This window comes from Sturnus vulgaris, chromosome 1, assembly GCF_052056855.1.
Source record: "Sturnus vulgaris isolate bStuVul1 chromosome 1, bStuVul1.hap1, whole genome shotgun sequence".
Lineage (NCBI taxonomy): Eukaryota > Metazoa > Chordata > Aves > Passeriformes > Sturnidae > Sturnus > Sturnus vulgaris.
Window position 1 is genome coordinate 27,811,750 of NC_142243.1, and position 20,642 is coordinate 27,832,391.

General features: G+C 35.1%; 1 long non-coding RNA gene across 1 annotated transcript; it reads left to right on the forward strand.

The window, feature by feature from the left end:
* Positions 1-691: 691 nt before the first annotated feature.
* On the forward strand, positions 692-12,085 carry LOC106864762 (uncharacterized). The gene is made up of 3 exons (XR_001404507.2): positions 692-952; positions 2,167-2,309; positions 11,913-12,085. It is a non-coding gene; the product is annotated as an uncharacterized LOC106864762 (long non-coding RNA).
* The last annotated feature ends 8,557 nt before the right edge of the window (positions 12,086-20,642 follow it).

The window sequence follows — 20,642 nt, forward strand, 5'->3', positions numbered from 1 at the left end:
TAACTTCACCATTTATGAAACAAAAAAAGCAATAATTTCATTTACAGCACTGTGAATCTGTATCACTGAAATAATGAAGTCTTGCTGAATTCATTCTCAGTGTCTCCCAAACCTCATTATTATGATTTTGGTCAAGAATTACTGGCTGGGGCTTCATTTCAACTTTATAGTTGAAAGCGTTCTCAGATTCCAACTTCTTCATCAGCCTTGGTCACTGTACTTAGCTTTGCTGTATGTTTACCTCTCTCATCCTATTTTACTTCCTTCTTTGTTAAAAAATCCATTAGAAAATTATTATGCACTGTGCTAAATAATTTCTTGGTGAAATATTCTCCATTATAATTTAAACTCTTCTAATATTAGAATGTGGACTACAGAGTTTCAAACTGATTTGATATTTTGAGAAATTTTCATGTGTTCAGCTACTATGGTTGAACATAAGAATAGAAAAGGAAAGTAAAACAAATTTGTGCTGAAGGAAGAACAAATGCTTCTTGTCATTTTTATAGAAACTTTTGAATATATTATGACTTTCTGTTTCTGTATGACACCTGAAGAAGAGTTGGTCTGTATTATTTTTCACTTCACAAACTTATCTACTAAAAAAAATGTTATAACCTTCTAGCATTCATGACTGCAGCACCACTGCCACAGTGATAGTGATATCCTACTGTGATTTACAGCAAACAGGTTTTGAACTGTTACCAAAGCATGTTGCTACCATTCTCTCTATCCTGGAAAGAGGTCCAACCGAGCACTGTCCAGCTGCGGCATCCCTGCGTAAGAAGATGCGGATCTGTTGAAGTGAGTCCAGAGGAGGGCCATGAGGATGATGAGAGGACTGAAGCACCTCTCCTATGAAGACAGGCTGAGAGAGAGTTGTTCAATCTGGTGAAGAGAACAGCCTGACACCTTCCAGTGCCTAAAGTGGGTCTGTGAGAAAGCTGGAGAGGTACTTATTACCTGTACTTATAGGACAAGGGGAACGGCTTTAAACTGAAGGAGGGCAGGTTTAGATTAGACATGAGGAAGAAATTCTTCACTATGAGCATGGTGCAGCACCAAAACTGGTTGCCCAGAGAAGCGATGGATGGCCACCCCTGGAAGTGCTCAAGGCTACATGGGACTTTGAGCAACCTGGTCTAGTGGAATATGTTCCTGCTCATGGCAAGAAGGTTGGAATTCACGATCTTTAAGGTCCATTCCAACCTGAACCATTCTGTGATTCCGTGACCATTAAAAAGTTTAGCCTGTAGTAGAATCTTATTCTGTGTGAATGCTCTGACCAATTGAAGTTTGCACATTCACATTTTTCTATGAAGTGCAAATCATGAAAGGACACTCTTGCTATGCTGCGACACAGTAATTATTAAGCTGCTGTATACATTTAAAGAGGTATAGTGGCATAGCATAATTCAGTGAAAAGACAGAAGATTTTCATGTTTCTTCTAGTTCAGTGTAGTAAAACTGGTTCTAATGAATTTTGGGGTGTTGTCACCTAAATTTTTTTTGTAAACATTTTTAGAGAAGTTATTTTCATAATACAAAACCTAAAACTTCTGTAACATATTTTGTTGTAATGCTATTAAGATGTATATTGCAGTTCTAGAATTTTTTCCCACTGAAAATATTGTAGTCTTACAGTATCTAAGTAATTTATACCCCCAAAAATTCCTATTTTGAATGAACTCAGTAAAACTGTTATATACAATGGCCTATACAATATGTTATATAGCAATGTCTTAGAAGGTGTCTCTCCTCTGAGGATGGAGACATCTAAATCTCTTGTAAGGCTTATGGCTGTATTTCTTCCTCAGCAGTAGGTTTGTATGTGGTTCATATGAAATAGTAAAATCATCAGGATCAATTACTAGAGTTTTCACAAGAAGTGTGCAGTTATGAAGAAATGTACCTTTAACACGGAAATAGTTCAAGATAAAGTGTATTAGGTGATTTTGAGAAATCTCGAAACAAAAAAGCCTGCAATTTCATTCCCCAAAATTGAAGTGATCTGTTTTATTTTTGAGGTTTTTCTGCTTCATTTTATTGTTTTGACTTATTATTATTTTATTATTTTACAGTTACTATTTCTTTCTACCAACTGAAATGACTGATTTCTGCCCCCAGGTAAATTGCTTCCTTTTCTGATGTCTTTTTTTTTTGTAGATCAGAGTTCCAATATGGCCATGCTCTTGAAAGGGAAGCACCTAATACACAGCTCATTTATCAAGGCAAAAGTGTTTAACTATGACCCTAAGCACATGCTGCTGCTTGTTAGTTTAACTGAAGCTACACAAACATGATAAAAGGTAACTGACCTTTATTCTGTGCTCTTGGTATCTGTTTGATGATGGTCTCACTTTGTCCAGAGGTTTAACAAGTGTTTACTTTTTAACTAACTCTCTGATTACATGATCCTCTTTTCCCTGACTCTCTTCCTTCATCATATGATACAGCTTTTTCTTAAGTCTCTGACATTTCAAGTGAGGGTCACTGTATTTATGCAGTGCCAAGAACTAGGAACAGTCTTATGTGCTGAGTGTGCTCTTCCCCATTGTTCTGCAAATTAGTCAACATGAAACCAAATAGTGATAATGTGTTGTTATGATTAAGGTTAATAAGATACTGATTATCTCCATAGACTACGGTTCCAGACATCTTATTTAAATGGAATGCTTTTTTGAACAAATTGATAAAAGATCCAAATTTACCCCTGTTGTGATAAAAGAAGTTCTAAACCTTTAGAGAGATAGGGAAGCATTACACAACAGGAACATTTTACTCTGTTTAATACATTACAGATTCATCTTACGGTGGCAATAACACTTTACAACTCCAGAAAACTTATCTAGTAACAAAAGGATGTTTCTTTATGTCTCTGAGACTAAGCTTCTTGAAAAAAAAAACACTTGAGTTAAGAAACCAGTTCTTACCTTTCTGGTGAGTGCAACAAATTTAACAAATTGTTGTGTCCAGTTAACCTTATTTTCTAAGCTTAATCAACATACAAGGCCACAAGTTTTATGTAATCTGGTCTTCACTAACATGAACAATTCTTCAGTTAAACCACTGAAGATAGGACAGTTTAAAAATTAGAAAAAGAAAAAACAAAATTCTCAAACCCAGCCAACAAACCTAATCATAATTTTCACTGAGACTTTGTCAAACCTGCCAGCCTGACATAACTTTCTAACTTCCAAACTTAACAAAAGTTTTCTTTTTTTTTTTTTTTTTGGCTCATTAGTAGTTTTACAATTCATTTCAGATCGTTTGACAGTTTGGAAATATTGAACAGAATAACTTTTTCTTCTCTAGTTCTTGAAGAGGATGCTTACCTTTTAATACCTGAGTCAAATCTAGACTTCTCTTAATAACAATAGTTTCTGCTGCACTTTTCCATAGTCCCAGGGAAAAAAATTCAAAAAACCACCACAAAGAAACAGCATAAGAATTTGGAAACCTTTCTCTGACTTTTTAGCCAAGTGTTCTGATGGCTACCAACTGGGTCATTACTGACAATATTGTATTTTTATGCCTTGTCACGCCAGTTGACACTCACATACCCCAAAGAAGAGTAGCCGAACACTGAGCTAAGAAAGGGCACTTGTTCTGCCAAAAAAAAGCAAGGTGCATGGTGCAAAAGTGCTTTGACAATCAATTATTAAGAATTCAGAGATGACAACGTATGTAAGTCAATAACCTTTGAGCAGTTAATCCCCAGGGATCAGAGCAGACAGTGGCAGAAAGGATCAAGGTCAGTGATAATGAAGTCAAAGTGATGGTGAAGCCCAAATACAACCTAGTCTATCCCTAAGCAAGGAAAGCTTGCAGTGACTCATATGATAAAAGACAAATTTCCAAGTTAATTTCTTGCCTTAATTTAGAGAAGTCTGTCCTGCTTCAGTTCGTATTTTTGTTACAAAGCAGACATGTCAATTACTAAGCTCTCAAGTTCCAACCATTTATTATTCAAATATTTATTGCTTGTCTTCTTTATCCTTGACCAGCACCCTAAAACATACATATAAAGTCATTCAAAAACCCAGGAGAAAATAAAAGTCTGATATTTACCTGCCAAACTGGGGTTTGCATAGAGGAAAATCCAAGTTGCATACTTGTATCACAGGGTGTTTTTTTGAGAGAGAATTAGTAAGGTAATTAGTTATCCTGTGCATTTTTAAAGATGGATTGACAATTCTCTTTATCTTGAGTTATATTGGAAACAAGATATTTTACTGTTAGTAGCAGAATGCAGAGGTAAAATTCAAGAGCTGGTGCTGCAAATATTAAATTGTTCATGTGCAAGATAGGCACTTTCATAAATAATATCACACAATATGTATCTCAGCATGTCTCTCCTATTTAGGCAATTTATTAAACCTATATATAGTTACCTATATAGAATAATTAGCCCTACAATCCACTCTGATCACTGAAATGATCACTATTACAGTTCAGATCAAGAAGTATCCTTTCTAAAACATCAGTCCAAAATTCATAGCTGAAAATTAGGGCTGCAAAATTCACATACTGACAAGAATTCTGGAAATTATATACAAGCTGCATTTTCATTCACAGTACTTAAAAAAAAATGTAGTCCATTAGAATGTCATGAGCTAGATTAGGTGTAAAATCAGGTCTTAAAATACATCAGATACAAGCAAGCAATCTTTTTCATTAAGGTAATTCTGTCTTTCATTTCCTCTTGAAAAAAAAGAATTTCATATAAAAACTTGTTTAAAACCTCAAATTAAAGTGGGGGATTTTTGTAATTTAGAAAATACAAAGAAAACGACATTGTTTAAGAAGAGACAAGAAGTGTGATATCACTGCAAGAAGTTTAAAGAAGACACTTGGTGTTGTGTGACCTACACAGTTGAGAGTTGAAATGTTTAACCATGGCAGTCATGTGTGTTCTGTGCATGTGCAGAACATCATGAGACATTAAATACAAATGTATAAAATTTGAATCAGAATTTGCTATAAATTGCTGTGAGCTGGGAGAAAAATTTGGAGATGTATCATTACATGTTTATTATGTTCTTACATTTTTTCCTAACAGGCAGGCAATATTTTAGTCACTGACACAGTTGAGAGATTGGACTACATGGCTCTCTTTGAGTTCCTGATTGGAACTTCTCGTGTCACTGGCCTTAGACAGTACAGATGGGATTTGGAGACACTGAAGCACCACTTTTGTTGGCATTGGCAGATTTTGAGTGAACTTGTGGTGGGAATAGAAGGGCCTCCTCCCCTGACAGCCCTCTTTCTCTAAGGAGTGGAAAAAGACAAGCCTACTGCTTGGGCACACTGGGGATATAAACTCTTCCTGAAGTATTTCAGAGTTGCTCCCTGGAACAAAAGGGGAGCAGGGAAAGGATGTCTCTCGGGAGTCATAATTCATGTTCCAGTCTGCTTATTGAATGGGGCAGCTCCTTGAAAGATTCATAGATTTTAAGGTCATTTATGATTGTCTTGCCTGGCTTGTGTGACACAAGCCATAGAATTTCATCTCTTCAGTGTTGCTTTCCAACCCATTAGGATTATATATTACTCCAAGTATATATATACTTAATGATTCTCCAGTAATAAAAGGAATAAAAATTTAATGGCCATAAACACTTTTCTAGGGCTACTAAAGAAAGACCAGATAGTGTAGTGTCGCTTGTCAAGTTTTAAATAATTTGAGAGGAAAAATATATACCTAAAAATACTTTGAATGCTCCTGGTAGGCTGTCTTTGTGTAAATTGAAGGCAGTGAAGGGAAACAAAGCAGCCTGTCCCATTATCTCTCTGTTTGGGGAAGAGTATCCATTTCCCCATCTGTGCTGGCAGTGCCCTTTGCTGAGTTAGTGCTGCAGATGTAAGCAAAGGGGCACAGAGAAGGAGGAGAAGTAGCAGTATTATCATTGTACAAGATGAATGTAGTGGCACTTCTAATTTATTTAGTATTCAGGATTTCAACTTTAATTAGGATTCTTTTGTCACATCATTCATCAAATGCACTTGAAAGAGATGGAAATTAGCACCAAAGTTTCTGTTGCCTCAGGCGTGCTTTTAGTACTTCTACTCGTTTTGGTTTATTGTTGTTCAGTGAAATAGTTTAGTTGTGATGGTTCACTTAGCTGTAACTGGGTTTCAAAAGAGGTAAAATGAATATATGCTCTTAAAAAGTCCTGTTTTCTGAAGCCTGTGTTGCTCCTAACACCTCTTTCATTTAACAAAAAATAGCATTTCTCTCAATCACTCTCTTTCTCTCTCCTTTTTTTATGACTGACTTCTGAGATGTGTAACACTGTATACCAGTTTTTAACCTAAGAAGAAATTTTTGATGCATTTGTTGCTGCTAGAATGCTAGTAAGTCACAGATTTAGCTATGAATTACATATGTTTAGATGAAATAACTTGCTGAAATCATTTCAGTTGGGATGAAGTTCAGCATTGCTACAAAAATGGGGAAAGGTTTGTATTACTTACTATTCCAGCTACATGCCTGCCATTGTAAAATTTACACTGTTCTGGCATAATAGGATCTGCATTGATATACAGGTGCTCCTTACACCCAGGGCTTCCAGCTCTTGTAGCAGGGGTCCGGTCAGATACTTGAATGAAAAGGATGTGAACCTATATTAAGTCTGAGACTGTGCAACACATCAGCAAGGTTATTGCTGTCAGCACAAAAATCATTAGCCTATGTCCAAAAATCACACTTAGTTGAAAATCAGGTGGTTTATTAAACAATTCCGGAAACTCTGTGATTAATGAAACCTTGTTTATGCTGCTTGTGAAGATGAACTGCACAGTCTAAGTAAGTGCAAATTCTGACTGTAGGTTTTCCTACAGTTTTGGATTTTGAAAATTTCATTCTGCAGTGGCATGTAATTTTGTGTAGCATTTCCTAAGTAGCATCTCTCTCTCTCTCTCCCTCTCTCCTTGTTGCTGAAGTTAAAAAAAATCAATTGCAAAGTTCAATGAACTTTGCTCTTTTTTGTGTCATCCTCTCAATATGTACCTGAAAGTTAAATGGGTAAAGGAGTAGAAACTTCTTCAGATATCCATTACTACATAATATTTCATGGGAAATGTTGCTAATAGACAGTTGGTAATATTTGGGGAGTACTTAAAATTGGCATTCTTATTAGGAAACCTTTTAAACGGGTCTGGAATATCTTTCCAGGTTTTCATCTACGTTCCAGGAGCTAAAAATTATATTTCAATAGGGCAGACATTCTATTAGAAAACATTTGATGTTATGTTGGATGTGTACTGAAGGGCTATAACAATCACAAGCCTAAAACACAGTCAGTGCTTTGAAATTAAAGATAGGTTTCTACTCCACAAAATGTTCAGCAAAGTTTTTAAAGGAGCCATGAAATTATAAATAAGAAACATTTGAGAAAACTAGAATTACCTTTCAGCTCATCCACCTCCTGGCTGAATCAGGTAAAAATTCATCTAAGATAAGTGAGAGCAAGACCAAATTCCTTATAGGGTTTTTGAGCACTACCAAAGAAACCAGACACTTTGTACACCATCATTCAAATTCAAGAAAATAATGAGTTTCTTTGCCCTCACTGACTTCTCCAGTATATAAACCCTGAAGTATAATACAGTATTTCTAAGAACTCAAAATGTACATTTTAATTATAATGCTACTGAAAGTAATAGTCTACATGTTTAAGAAAATGCAGGTAGTTACAGATTGTTTCAAATAACGGGTATGCTGACACACAAGTATTTTGGTGCAAAAATAATGGAGATCAGTTTAGTCTTAAGGAAAAACCTTGGCAACAGGGATTGGTGGCTAAAAAATCTCCATTGTAATAGGACATCACAAATGCACATTTTGTGGGTGCCTAAAGCCAGTTCTGAGTATAAATAAACTCTAGCTCTGAGAATATTATCTATGCCTTGTACTTCAGAGCTGTCAGTCAGTATTTTTGATCATTAGCCATCTGTGATTATCTTAATTTTTGCCAGCAGGAGAAGGAACTCTTTTCCACCAGGGAGCTCTGTTATTACAATATAATTTATATGTAAAGAGCTCATTTCATTAGAGGGGAAAAAAACCACCAACTTTTTCCATAGGTTTGGTGGGGCTTTTTTAGTTTAAGAGAAACTTTTAGCATTCATTACTTTGCTTTCTTTTTTACTTTTTTTTTGTTTTTTTAAATTTAATATCCTTGGCATGGTCCATGTAAAATCAATTATCATCATATAAGTGAGTTAACAATAATTCTGTCGTTATTTTTGTTTCGGTTTAATATCCATTATGGAAGATTAAGAAACTGAGCCAATCACAGACCTGAAGCATTTAACTAGAGAAAATACTACTTTTCAATTTCACTCAAAATTATTGTACTTGAGAACCTAACTATATCTTTATCACATGCCAGTTAAAATCCTTAAAGGATTTAAGGAAATTTTAGATTTCTCTCCCACCTGTCTGTTCAAAGAATGATTTCATAGTGACCTTGTTTTTAGAATGACTTGCTGAGATGAAAATGCTGCACCTCCCTGATTTACTAAAATGAAACTCTGCCCACTGTTGTAGCATAAAGCACTATTTTTATTGGTGTTCTAAATGCTGACAATTATAATCTGAGTAAATTTGTTCATAAGGACACTGATATAAAATAAATCCCTTTATAAATTTCACTTGGCTAATTCTGAATTTTTTACAATTTTTTCCCAGTGTGTCAATGGTGCTAAGAACCTGTTGTTACTATTTTCAGCCTCAGGTCTTTGTTGTCTTAAAATTGGAAAGTATTCAAGTGAACTTTAAAATAAAATCAGAATCGGTATATATGTCTACCCATGATGCCTGTGTTTAATATCCTCAAAAGACAATGGAGGCCTGTGTATGCCAAGAGGACACTGTGGTTTCATAAGTGTACACACAAACCTTCTGCTTCATGCACCCTAACTGTGGTACAGATAATGTCTATAGCTTTAGTTTTTCTCTCACAAATCTGCAAGAAGCCCATTCTAATAGCAATGAAAATTGACTACTGAAATATTTTTTTATATAACTAAGCTTTGAGGCTGTGACTACGTTACATTCTCAAACTTACATTATGTATTTGAGCTCTGGATTTGAATCAATTCCATGATGTAACATATAAGGTCAGATGAATAGTCTCAGTCAGTTATACACAAACTTCAACATTAGCAGAGCATTTCTGGTCTACCCTATCTGATCATATGGATTTATGACTTAGAGATGTGCTGCAGATAACAGCTCTTCCAACATCTTTAATCTGTAGGATGAGGTGCATTTTAGTAAAGTGTGAGAATTAGTTATAAAAGCTCTCTAATTAAAAGAAAAATGCTCACATTTTGAGTACATATTTTTTTTCTCTGCAGTTACATTAAGAGGCAAACAGCAAGGAGGAAAAAGATATAATGTAAAAGAAAGAGAATATGCAAAATTTAACTACTGGTACTAACAATTACAGCTGGACTCACTGTTCAAATCTTGCATTCCCAGCTACCTTGAGTTTGCACATTCATATCACCTCACTATTGCACCAGCTGATTCTTCACAAGCAGATCTCACAGCAAAGAGAAACAGATGGGACATTCACCCTAGAAGTGCAGGGAAGATCTAATATAAAACACTAATAGAGACACACACCTTCACTGAAATTGACCAGTGAGTGTGTTGATATAAGGATAGGAATAGTTAATATCACAAGTATATTATAGCATAAAAAGTGACAGCTAAAAGGTTTCGTTAAAATAACATTATGTAAGCACCTCTGAACACATGATAAGTTTTGGATAAAATACCTTTTGACAATTGTAACAGCTTGTGAATTGTATAGCTAACAGAGTAACAGACGAATTGAACAGCACAAAGTTTTCTACAGTTTTTAAACAAAACTGCCTTCAGAAGCTGTCCTGGTTCTGGTAAACAACTTGGGGCAAGCTGAAAGTAATTCACTTTTTACATCTTTATTGCCAAACCTGATTTGATTTGATTAAATCTAAATTTATCCTCATGTGGCTCCCAGAGCACTCGTGAACTTTCATAATTCCCGTCTATCAGGACAAATCTGCAAGTAAAAAAAACTCACTTTTATCAGCAGGTATTCAATGAATGGCAGGTGGCAAATAAAGCACTTAGCGAATTGTTTTAATTGCATTTCTCTCCCATATCCCAGCAATTGAGAAAGTTTTAGAAAGCTAGAGAGGAGCGGATGGGTTTGATTTTGTTCCAACACTGCTTGCTTTCAGAAAAAACTGGCTGATGGAATTTCACTGCCTTTCATGTATGGATGATATTTAAACTGGCACAACAAAGGGTATATTGTAGTGCAGTAGAGATGTACATCACAACAACTCAAATATATGCACCAACTCAAGTATATAAAGAAGCTTTAAACCTGAGTCAGTTGACAAGGAGTGAGAACAAAATTCTTTTCTCCTGGAAATTAAATAGAAATTCAAGTTAAGAGGCTTAGCTGTAGTTATGTTTTCTGCAATGAGTTTATTTCATAGAATTAAGTTAATATAATGCTGTAAAAAAATTATTAACTGAAAAGTTCAGTGTTCAGCTCAACAAGTTTTTTTCTTTACACTGTTTTTTTACATGTTCCTTGTTTTGTGTGACAAAGAGAGCTCACAAGAGAACACATAGCTTGTATTAATGGGTATTTGAGGTTGGGCTGGAGATTCCAGATCAGAAAAAATATTTTTCAGTGAATGAAGTTGCTGAAGTTTCCTAACACGATCTTTGTCTGACTGCAGCAATTTTGAAAGTCGCCTAATTTCAAAGTAACCATGCTTAATATCTTTATTTGCAAGGATTTTGGTTGAGATTTCTAGATTTGACAAATTTAGTCTGTAAAATGCCAATTATTTTTATGGGAACATGCAAAGGAATGTTTAGGTGTACATTTATAGCGTGGGGCTTTATTCTGTAGCAATGTGATCTGATGAAGTATCTGCATAGAGCCATAAAGAGAGAGTATAGTCTGGAGATAAGAGCAGACTGAGGATCAAGGGTTAGTAGTGCACCATGCCTGTTCAATATTCTTTGCAAAGTGAGATGAGTGATACTTGGTTATTCTTAAGAACACCATGCAAAGCTTTAGGGACTGACATTAATTGTGATGCATGAAAATTAAAGGAAAATATGTGGATAAACGAGCAACTAAAAAAAAGTGAAACAAGAACTCGAGTTCTTTCAGTTGTTCAGAATTCACATGGAGACAGTGAGACTGAGGCCTGTTTCATTTTTTGAGTTTTAATTGTCCAATACTGAAGAGCATGAATTTTTGCCATGTGCAGTTGGTGTTAGAGGCATTTGAAATAATTTAAAGAGTATTCTCTCTCTCCAAGGTGTGCTATCCAATACCCAACAACAAAAGATATTGATCTGAGAATAGTTTTCTAAAATCAAGAGTGAACTATCATTTCTGGCCAACACTTCAGAGCAACTTGGAGATTTTCCATGAAGTTAAGACAGGCATTGGCTCTATTCTTCTCTGTTTTCTTCCCTCTTCCCCTACCCAGCTTTACAACATTCTCCATGTCTCTTACTCTATGGAGCTTGTAGGTTTACTACGTGTCTTCTGTGAGGAGAAGAAATCCATTTGAGTTTTCTGAAGCAATGTTAATATTTTATGCATTCGTTTAAGATCCTTGCCTTTAGACTTTAAAGTAGATTAAAATCCTTAGAAATTTTTTTTACTACATTTTAACTTGCCCATCCAATGTTCATTAGTTTCATATGTCTCAGTTAACTGTTAGGTACTTGGGAAAGACGTGGGATTCTATATCCCACGAAAAGAATCACAGGAGACAATTTCCTTGAGAAAGCTTAACAGTGTCCTTTTCCTCATGCTCTGAGAGGTGAAAGATGAGTAAAGAGATGAGAACTGGTCTGTTTTCCTTTCCGTTTTCAGTTATAGGTATAATCCCCTGAAGATGGAGATGGGCTTTTCCTGCTAACCTAGGACTCAGAAGAGAAGGATTCAGTGTCCTGCTGTGCAACAGACTTCTGGAGCAAGCAGTGTGATATTTCATTTTACCATCTCTGACAAAGGCATAATTTCATCTGTGTTCTGGGGTTTTTATTCAGGTAAACAAATGCAAATGCTAATGTTTTAAAGAAGATAACATTTAAGGTAGAGTTATGTAAGAATTTATCGAGATGCCTCTATATTTAATAATTTTAGCTAAAGACTGTAGCCTTTATTCAGGCCTGAGTTTACAGTTTTCACTATATTAGGAATTTTCCTTGACTATGTATGAAAAAAACCTATTACTCTGGAACTTAACAAGATACAATTATTCCTCTGTTATGGTATAGGAGGAAGTTCAGTTCCAAGGCCAGTAGCAAAGAAATGTATTATTTAAAAAGGAAAGAAAATACAGCCTGCTGGGCATTCATTTGCTTAGAGGAGTTCTTTGTATTTACAGTTCTAGAAAAAATATTTCCTTGTAAAACATTCAGTAAATACTTAAAAGCATACAACGTTCCTGCTTACTGGAGGGAGGCAACAGAGAGAATACTCAAAGGAGAACTGAAACCAGAAATAATAATGTATAATGGGGAAAATTCCTGCCACTGTAGTTCAAGAAAGAATAGTCGCCTTCAAAAGATAATTAAGAACTTTGGGGGACTGAAATCACCTTCAAGGGACACTCTAGGACATTTGGTTTCTCAATTGGTGTTTCTCAGTTAGGTATGTAAAATTAAGTCATTATTATTTTGCCCATTTCCCTCCCACCTTTGTTTTATTCTACTATTGTTTGAAAAAATTTATCCAGTGTAATATAAATGCATTAGCTATGACTCTCTTTTATCTCCAAAATCCTCATGCTCTCCTCCTCCAAATTTGTTGCTAACAGTTCCACTAATGAGTCACCTTGAAATCATTTCACAAATGTACTCTGAAATGCCCAGCGTACTCAAGAGCAGGAGAATTATATGCATTTTATGGCACTGTAGGAAGTTTTTAAAGGATTTGAATTATTTCTTACTTGTGTCTTTTCTTCCCTTAATGAGAAAAAGTAAGAAAAAACCAAACAAAACAACCGTACTCTTTCCCACATTCTCCCTTTCAATTTCTCCTCAGCAAGACTACAATTCTCCAGAGCTGATTTTCCTAATAGAGTCCTCCCTGACTATGTTGGACAAATGTCATGTCCCTTGGCTCTCTCCATCTTGTAATGAAAATAGACCTATTGCCAGCTACACCTTGCTGATTGCTTCCTACCTGCTGCTAAGGATAATTTGTGCAGTGTAAATGAAGACTTCAGTAGTTGCTGTAGGGGAAAAAAAGCTACAAAAAGGGACTGCTATTCAGCACTCACATAAAATAGCCAATAAAGAAACAGTTCTGGTTAGCTGAAAATGCATAAAGTGTATAAAGTATTAAAAGTTTTCAGAGTCTTAATTATACCAGACATCATATAGAAGTATTTTGCCCTGGAAAATGAATCACATATATTTGCATCTTTTCATTTGCCTGATCCTATATCAAGAATTTTTGTGTATTTGTTTTCTCCATTGTCCTGTCAAATATTTCCTACTGGATTGCTTCCTATTGTTTGGAAGTAAGCAATAAAAGGAATTCACCAATACTCCCCTTCAGAATATTGTGACCATTAGGAATGTAGATGTTAGTGTTTGCTATTTTCCCCCATATATTCTTTCAGATAACCTCTTACCTCTGAAAGAATGAAAGAGACAGAAAGAAGCATTACATGTGGATTACAGAAAATGGTGAGTTGGTGTAGGAGACTGAAATAGGGGCACTTCCAGACAGCAAAGCTGTCTGCTGTGTGTGACCTCAGATCCACCTGGTTTGGCCATCTCTGCAGTGCAACAGGTCACACTGCCTTCTGTTTGTCCCGTGCTATGAGAACAATATGATGCCTATGTGTATGTAAGAGCCTTTATCATATATTTTTGCCCATTCAGTGTGTGTAGATAAAGGCAAGCATATTATTTCTAGCCACTGAATGACTGCTGTTTCATTTTACCTCCATTTTCTTAACACTGCTGGGATTTAATTGAAAGGTACAGGGTGCAGAGGGGGAAACAGTCACTAAGAAACTAACTACCACTAAGGAAATACATTGTCCTCCCACTGAAAACCAAATGACAATTCCTAGATTTATTGCATTTCCTAGACTAGGAATTCAGGTATGTTTGGATAATTACATAACCTTTTACCTGCAAAGACTCATACAGCTTTCATTTCTGTCTTTTGCAAAGTGAGAAGAAAAGAACTGCATCAATAATCACTGTATTTCATATTCCCTATCACTCTATCCCTTATTCTCATAAGTTGGGGTTATCTCCACACACATTTTCCTTTTGTCTGTGCAGAGTAATACTTGAGGCATCTGCTAGCACTAGTTTAAAGTACTTTCTGCTTCCTGACAGCTAGTATTTCATCTTGATCCTCTCTAATTATCCTTCCAAATTTGTCCCTTTTCAAGTTTTTTACCAGCCTCCTCAACAAATTGTTTAGACATTGTAAAATGCTGGTCCTGCTTCCAAGCGATACTGCTGTTTAATGTGCCTAGATTCCCTCTCCTTCAATTGCTTTAGCTCTTTTCACCTATAAAACTATAATAGTCTAATTCATTATGTTTTTTCTGTTGTTCAAAGGAAGACCCTTTTACATATACCACTGGACAAACTTTGAATCTTTTGCTCACAGCAGCAACTCACCAAAATGAAAACAAATCCACAAGGCAGTCTGAAGTGCCCCAAACCTTCACACCCACAAGAGCAATCCTTCAGGGAGAGAAATTAAGCAAATATTTCAGGTTTTACCGAGCTCCCAGACGATTTATAAGGTCCTGGAAGATTTGAAAGGCCCTAGTCTCTTTTGGGAATTGATCAATTTTCTTGCTTTTTGGGCTTCAGCCTACGGTGCTGAAAGACCTGTGGGACAGTAAGACCCTCAGCTCCAGCCTTCATTCATCCCCTAGCAGGCCAAGCAGTGCTTGTGGGGTTTTCTGGTTAACTCCTGACTTTTCAACATAGCAGAATTCATCAAGGGTTACAGAAAGATTTTATCAGCATAAGGGAACTTTTTACATTTCTTTACTGTCTGATGAGTTCTGAAAAGGGAACAAAGAACAGTTTAATTTGTTTCTGTCTCTTCCAGTGAGCAGTGCCTGGGAAGGACATCACTTCTGAAATGGAGCTGTAAAGCAGCGTTGCTCCTGCCTTGAATAGTGGAGTTGTTTATCTTTGTTTTTAAGGTTCTTCTGAAGTTTCCACAGTCCAGAAGGCTTGGAGTGTCATTTCAGTGCACTGCATGTCATTTCTATGCAGCTGTGATCCCAGTTCTGGGAAGCTCTGGAACCCAGTAGAGTGGGATTTCGCTTCCATTCCCAGCCAGTTTTGCTAATGAGAAGATTTTTGTTTTCCTGCTGGTGGTAGAATGAAAGGTTCAAAACAGTAGTTGTTTTTGTTTTGGATTTACAGCAGTTTTATCTGTCTCTCAAAGATTAAAATAAGGAGACATTTTTTAAAAGGTGGTTATAATAGTAGCGGTAATAATAATAATAATAACAGCAATAAAAATAATAATGAAACTGAGCTAGTGAGTTTTGCATGTATTGAGAGGAAAAGGACAGCAGCTGTCACTGCTATTAAGAATAATTTATATATTGTCTCTTCTCTGATTTCTTCTTCTGGGGTTATAAGTGTTGACAAGTTAATGTCAGGGCAAAGGTACATTGAGCTGTCAAGTTTCTATTTTCTGCTTCTTGCTCTTCTACAAAGTGCTACAGAGATTGACTGATTTGAGTTTTAAAGAGTTCAGTTACATCACAGTGATACAGTCTTCAATATGAATTAAAAGAATAAAATTGTTTGTTTAACTTGTTTTCATGTTGACAGGATCTTTGCACTCCAGGCAATCACTTTGTTTTCCTTACAGATTTGTTCTTTAGCCACCCAAATGTGGAATGTCACTCAACCTTGTCATACGTTTTTTCTTGATGGTCTTTATTAATTCCTGCCATTATTTTCAGAAATCTAACAAAGGTGGATACCCTTTATAAATAAGTTGCTCTGCTTTTTTGCCATTTTAAGCTTCCTCTCCCAATACTATCTTAACAGAGTTTCTTAGTGGGCATCAGCTTTACTTCATAAGATACTAGTTAAGCCTTTGAGTGATCACTAGTGTGACCATCTAATTAAATTTCTGTAGACATCCCAAATGAAAATTACTCATTTGAACCCACAGTTCACAGTCACCCACAGTTTAATTGTAACACAGCTCTAAATTTTTTGAGGGAATTAGGAAGTGATAATACCATTAGGAGTCTTGCTGAGCTTCAGCTCTTTCTGAAAATGAGATCTAAATGTTTTCAGGATAAAATTTAGGTAATCATCCAAAATTCTGAGCATCTTTCACACATTGAACTGTCCCACTGAACAGTCCCATCTCTTTCCAGTCTCCTCTCTTGCACATGCAGTTTTAATCTCTGTTCTTCTGCATCTTCTATACTCATTTTAGTATGGCATTCAAATTCATATGTGCATCGGCTTTTATTTTAATATCTACAGAGAGCTGAGATGAAACATCAAAAGGAACATACAAATAAAAGGATATAATCTGGAACTGAATAAAAACCAAAGGTTTTCAGGCAAGCTATGTATGATACAGGAAGGCTCAGACATGAAGTGATGACCTAGATTAAATTTCTGAAAATGGTCAAGAAAAAGTTGTGTGGAAGCAAAAATTACAGGGCTACTTAGAAACAGAAATATTAAGCAAGTATTGCTGTTTTGGTTTGTTGAGTATTTTTTTTCTCTTGAACAGAAAAGCTGTTCATATGTAAGACAAAATGGATCGCAAAGTCATTAGAATAAAAATGTGTAAAAATATATATTATGCATATATAGGTCCTTATTCATTTAACTGTAGTTGAATCTCAGTGATGTAAGTTAGTTTTAGCAATTATTTAAGCATCAAAGTAGTGTAGACTGGTTAGCAGTGGAAATGCAGTTAATCCTTGCCTTTTCTCAAGCATGGGACCTTGAAATGTTAGGCTTTTTCAAAACTACATAGTTGGAAAGACATTTTCATTCTAGCAAAGCTCTACTGTTTGCAGCTGCATTTTTGCTGATTCTCTGAAGTCAGAGTTAATTGATAGACAATTTGGCCTGTAGACTTTAAATAACATACTGAAAATCTCTGTTTTGGGGAGAGGAGGGTTTAAAGTTAATTATTCCCCCAAATGACTTTTTCTAACTGAATACTAGTGCTGGCAAAAATATTGCCATTGAGTAAGGCTTTATTTCTGTGGATATCTTTTTTTTTTTTTTTTTGTCTAGTGTCTAAGACACAGAAAGTTAAAGTCGTTTTCCTGGGATGAGATATACTTCTTGTCAATAATGAAAATTAAGCCCCTGATTAGCTCATCCTTTTTATTTTGGCTACCTGAGCTTCTCCAGTTCACTTTTCAAAGACAGATTAGAAATCTGGGTTAAGTAGGCACAATTCCTAAATAGGAATAGCTAATTATGGGATTCCGGTTTTGATTCCAGACTTTTTAGGCTCTTCAGCATTTCTGATATGTTTTATATTTAAGTGTAAACAGCTTTTTCATTCTTCATCTCTGTGACTTTCTTTTCTCTTCTTTAAGCCAGACTCCCTCTGAGCTGGAAGGTGGGTTTCATGGAACACCTGAGACTCTGCACTCTGGCTTTCTAGTTAACTAAGTGATCTTCTGGTTTTTTTTCCCATAGTGTCAGCATTTATCTCTGATAGCTTGAAAGTTTGCTCATTTATTTTGTTTTTCTGACTTTTAAAATAATAATTCAATAATATTATGAACCAGATTAGAATCTATTTTCTTCACATCTTTGCCTCTTATGGTAAATTATTTCCATATTTCTCAGTAACAGCTGCTTCTTGCTCCAAAGCAAGATTCAATTTCTATGGCAAATACCATAGGTCCAAGGAATATTTTTAGCTTTTTTTTCCTTTCTTCCCACTAAGCTTAAACTGGAAATCCACAACAGTTTTTAGATATGCCCTGTATATAAACCTCTGTAGATTTTTTCTAGTTCATCTGAGGTTCTCTCTTTTTCCCCTCAACTCTCTGATCAGGATATTAATTCTGCAACATGCATTCTCTGGGTTGCTAAACCCTAGATTCTTTTGATTTTTGCCATTTATGTGCCCTCTGAAATTATATTCTTGTTTCATTTGCTTGAAAATTAAGAGGAAATTTACAAATATATATTCATGTGGCTGTCTTAAATGAAAGGTAGTGGTTACGACCATACATTTTAAGATGCTTTAATAGAAGTTAAATATTAATTATCTATTCTCTGATTTAGTCTGATGAAGATGTAGCCCTAAATTTAAAACATACACCTATTGAAATATGTATGGGCCTATTTCAATATGCTTAGTGTTGTAACATAAAATGGGAACAATTAATTAAATAATTCACATGTCAGAGGTTTAGAGATAACAGTTATTTATCATTCTTATCCATTGTAATTTTGTTCAAATTATGAATGACAAGGCATAAATGTTAACTCTTGCAGGAGAGGTATAATATTATTTTCTAATAATTTATTATTGTCTTTATATATATTATAGATATAAATGCACATATATATAAAATAGACATAAGCATGCATATTACATATAGTTTCATATTTGCTATTGATTGATTGCATTAAATTACAGCCTTTGAAAATTAGATTTTGTTATAAAATAACTAGCTGGTTTTATTTACAGATATTCACAGGGGAAAAAACCCACTCAATGGCATTGTTTCCAAAGAAGTCAACATTATTATTTTCAGATTCAATAACCTCTATTTTCTGTGTCCACCCACTTCTGAAAATAGGCAGAAAGTCTGATACTTGTCTGCAGCAGTTTTGATTTAAGTGCTTATTAAAAAGTAACAATTCTGAACTGAGAATATGCTCTGAATTCTATGTTCCATATTTGAACATCCCCAAATTTGTGTAATTTTTAGCCAATACAGATAATATAAGGCCTGACCTGTGCCTTTTAATTCATCAGGAAGCCTGAGTTTTCCAAATCGGGTCGATGTTTGGTAAAAAAATAAACATTTTGCTTTCCTTGTTTGAATTCATTTGCATTGCACCATATTTGCAATTTGTAATTAATTTTATAGTCTATTTTTTCCTGGAGTACTTCTCAGTTTATTATTATTATTATTATTTAATATAGCCTGTGGAACACTGAACACTGATTAAGTGTTGTATGCTTTCTGTTATCTCTGAAGCATAACCGATGAAGTATTGTGAATTTGGCACTGTGCAATGTAGCATTTTGCTTGCTGTGCAGCACTAACAAACAACACATCAGTAGTCATGCCTGTCTCTCATTTAAATGCAACCTCAGAGTCACACTGCATGTTACAAATATCTGGGAGCTGTGTGATTAGTTAACATCTTTTGCATAACCTTAAAATTAGAGCAAGTTCTCTGGAGATAATTAGATTTCTGGATACCTTTAGTGAAATGAACTCTGCCTTAGCAATGGTGGGTGCTATGTGTTCTACTACTCCAAGGAATGGTGGCATGAAAATGCCTTTAAAAATAGGTCAAGTGTCTTCTACATTAAAAAACAAACTAAAATGAAAGAAAAAGATAAAGAAGTCCTTGTTTATTTATTTCTTGCTATCAAGATTGCTTTTGCTCCCTATCTTTTATGTTTTTCCTCTTTTGGCAGCTCTTCTGGTGTAAATAAAGGGTGTTCAGCAGGCACCAGCCTCCCTTACTGAAATCTGCTCACCTTGTCCCAGAGTTCATGTCTCATATGCTAGGTGTGAGTAAACACACAAAATATATTACAATTGAATAATCAGGAGGATGTGATATGATATTTTTCCTTAGCAAAAGCTTGAGGCTTCATTTCTTTGTATAAATTTATGGAAAGCAGTGTTTTCCAAACATTTTCCAAATGTTTTTTGTCTCTTGAAATAATTCCCCAGCCATATCCATGTGCAACATTTTAAAGCTTTTGATCCTGCTTTGAAAAGGCTATTCTAAGCCTTCAGTGTTTACAATATTCTCTTTTAGCACTGGAAGTATCTGTATAATAACCTCAAAATTAAAATGTTTTGGAAGCTTCTAAATATAAGTTATAACTGCAGCTGTCAGGAAACAGGATTTTGACAAAATTGAACTTGTTAAAGGAAAGTATCAATTTTGATTAAATTTGCTTGAAAGGTGTTTTCTAATTTGAAACAAAATATTTCAATAGGCTAACAGCTTTCTCTACATTTTTCGGAATATAATGTTGCTGTTTGTTTCAAAATTATTTTTCGTTTTGAGGTTCGCTGGTAACCATGATATAATTTACACCCGAGAACTAAAGTATTATTGAAACACTTTGACCTTATTTCTACTGAACTTAAAATGCATTCCCCACCCCCCACCAAAAAAATGTTTTGTAAGAACCTTCAAAATTTATTTTGATTCTATGTGGTTGAATGTTTTTCTGAAAGGCCAATTTTTAAATGAAATTCTAGATTTAATAAATTCTCTTAATACTTTTTTTCTGAAATAGAAACCATTGGTCTAGCTACACTGATTATGCAAAGTTATAAGCCTACACATATCTTTAACCATATTGATCAAATTGAGAAGCTTCCACCAGTTTGGT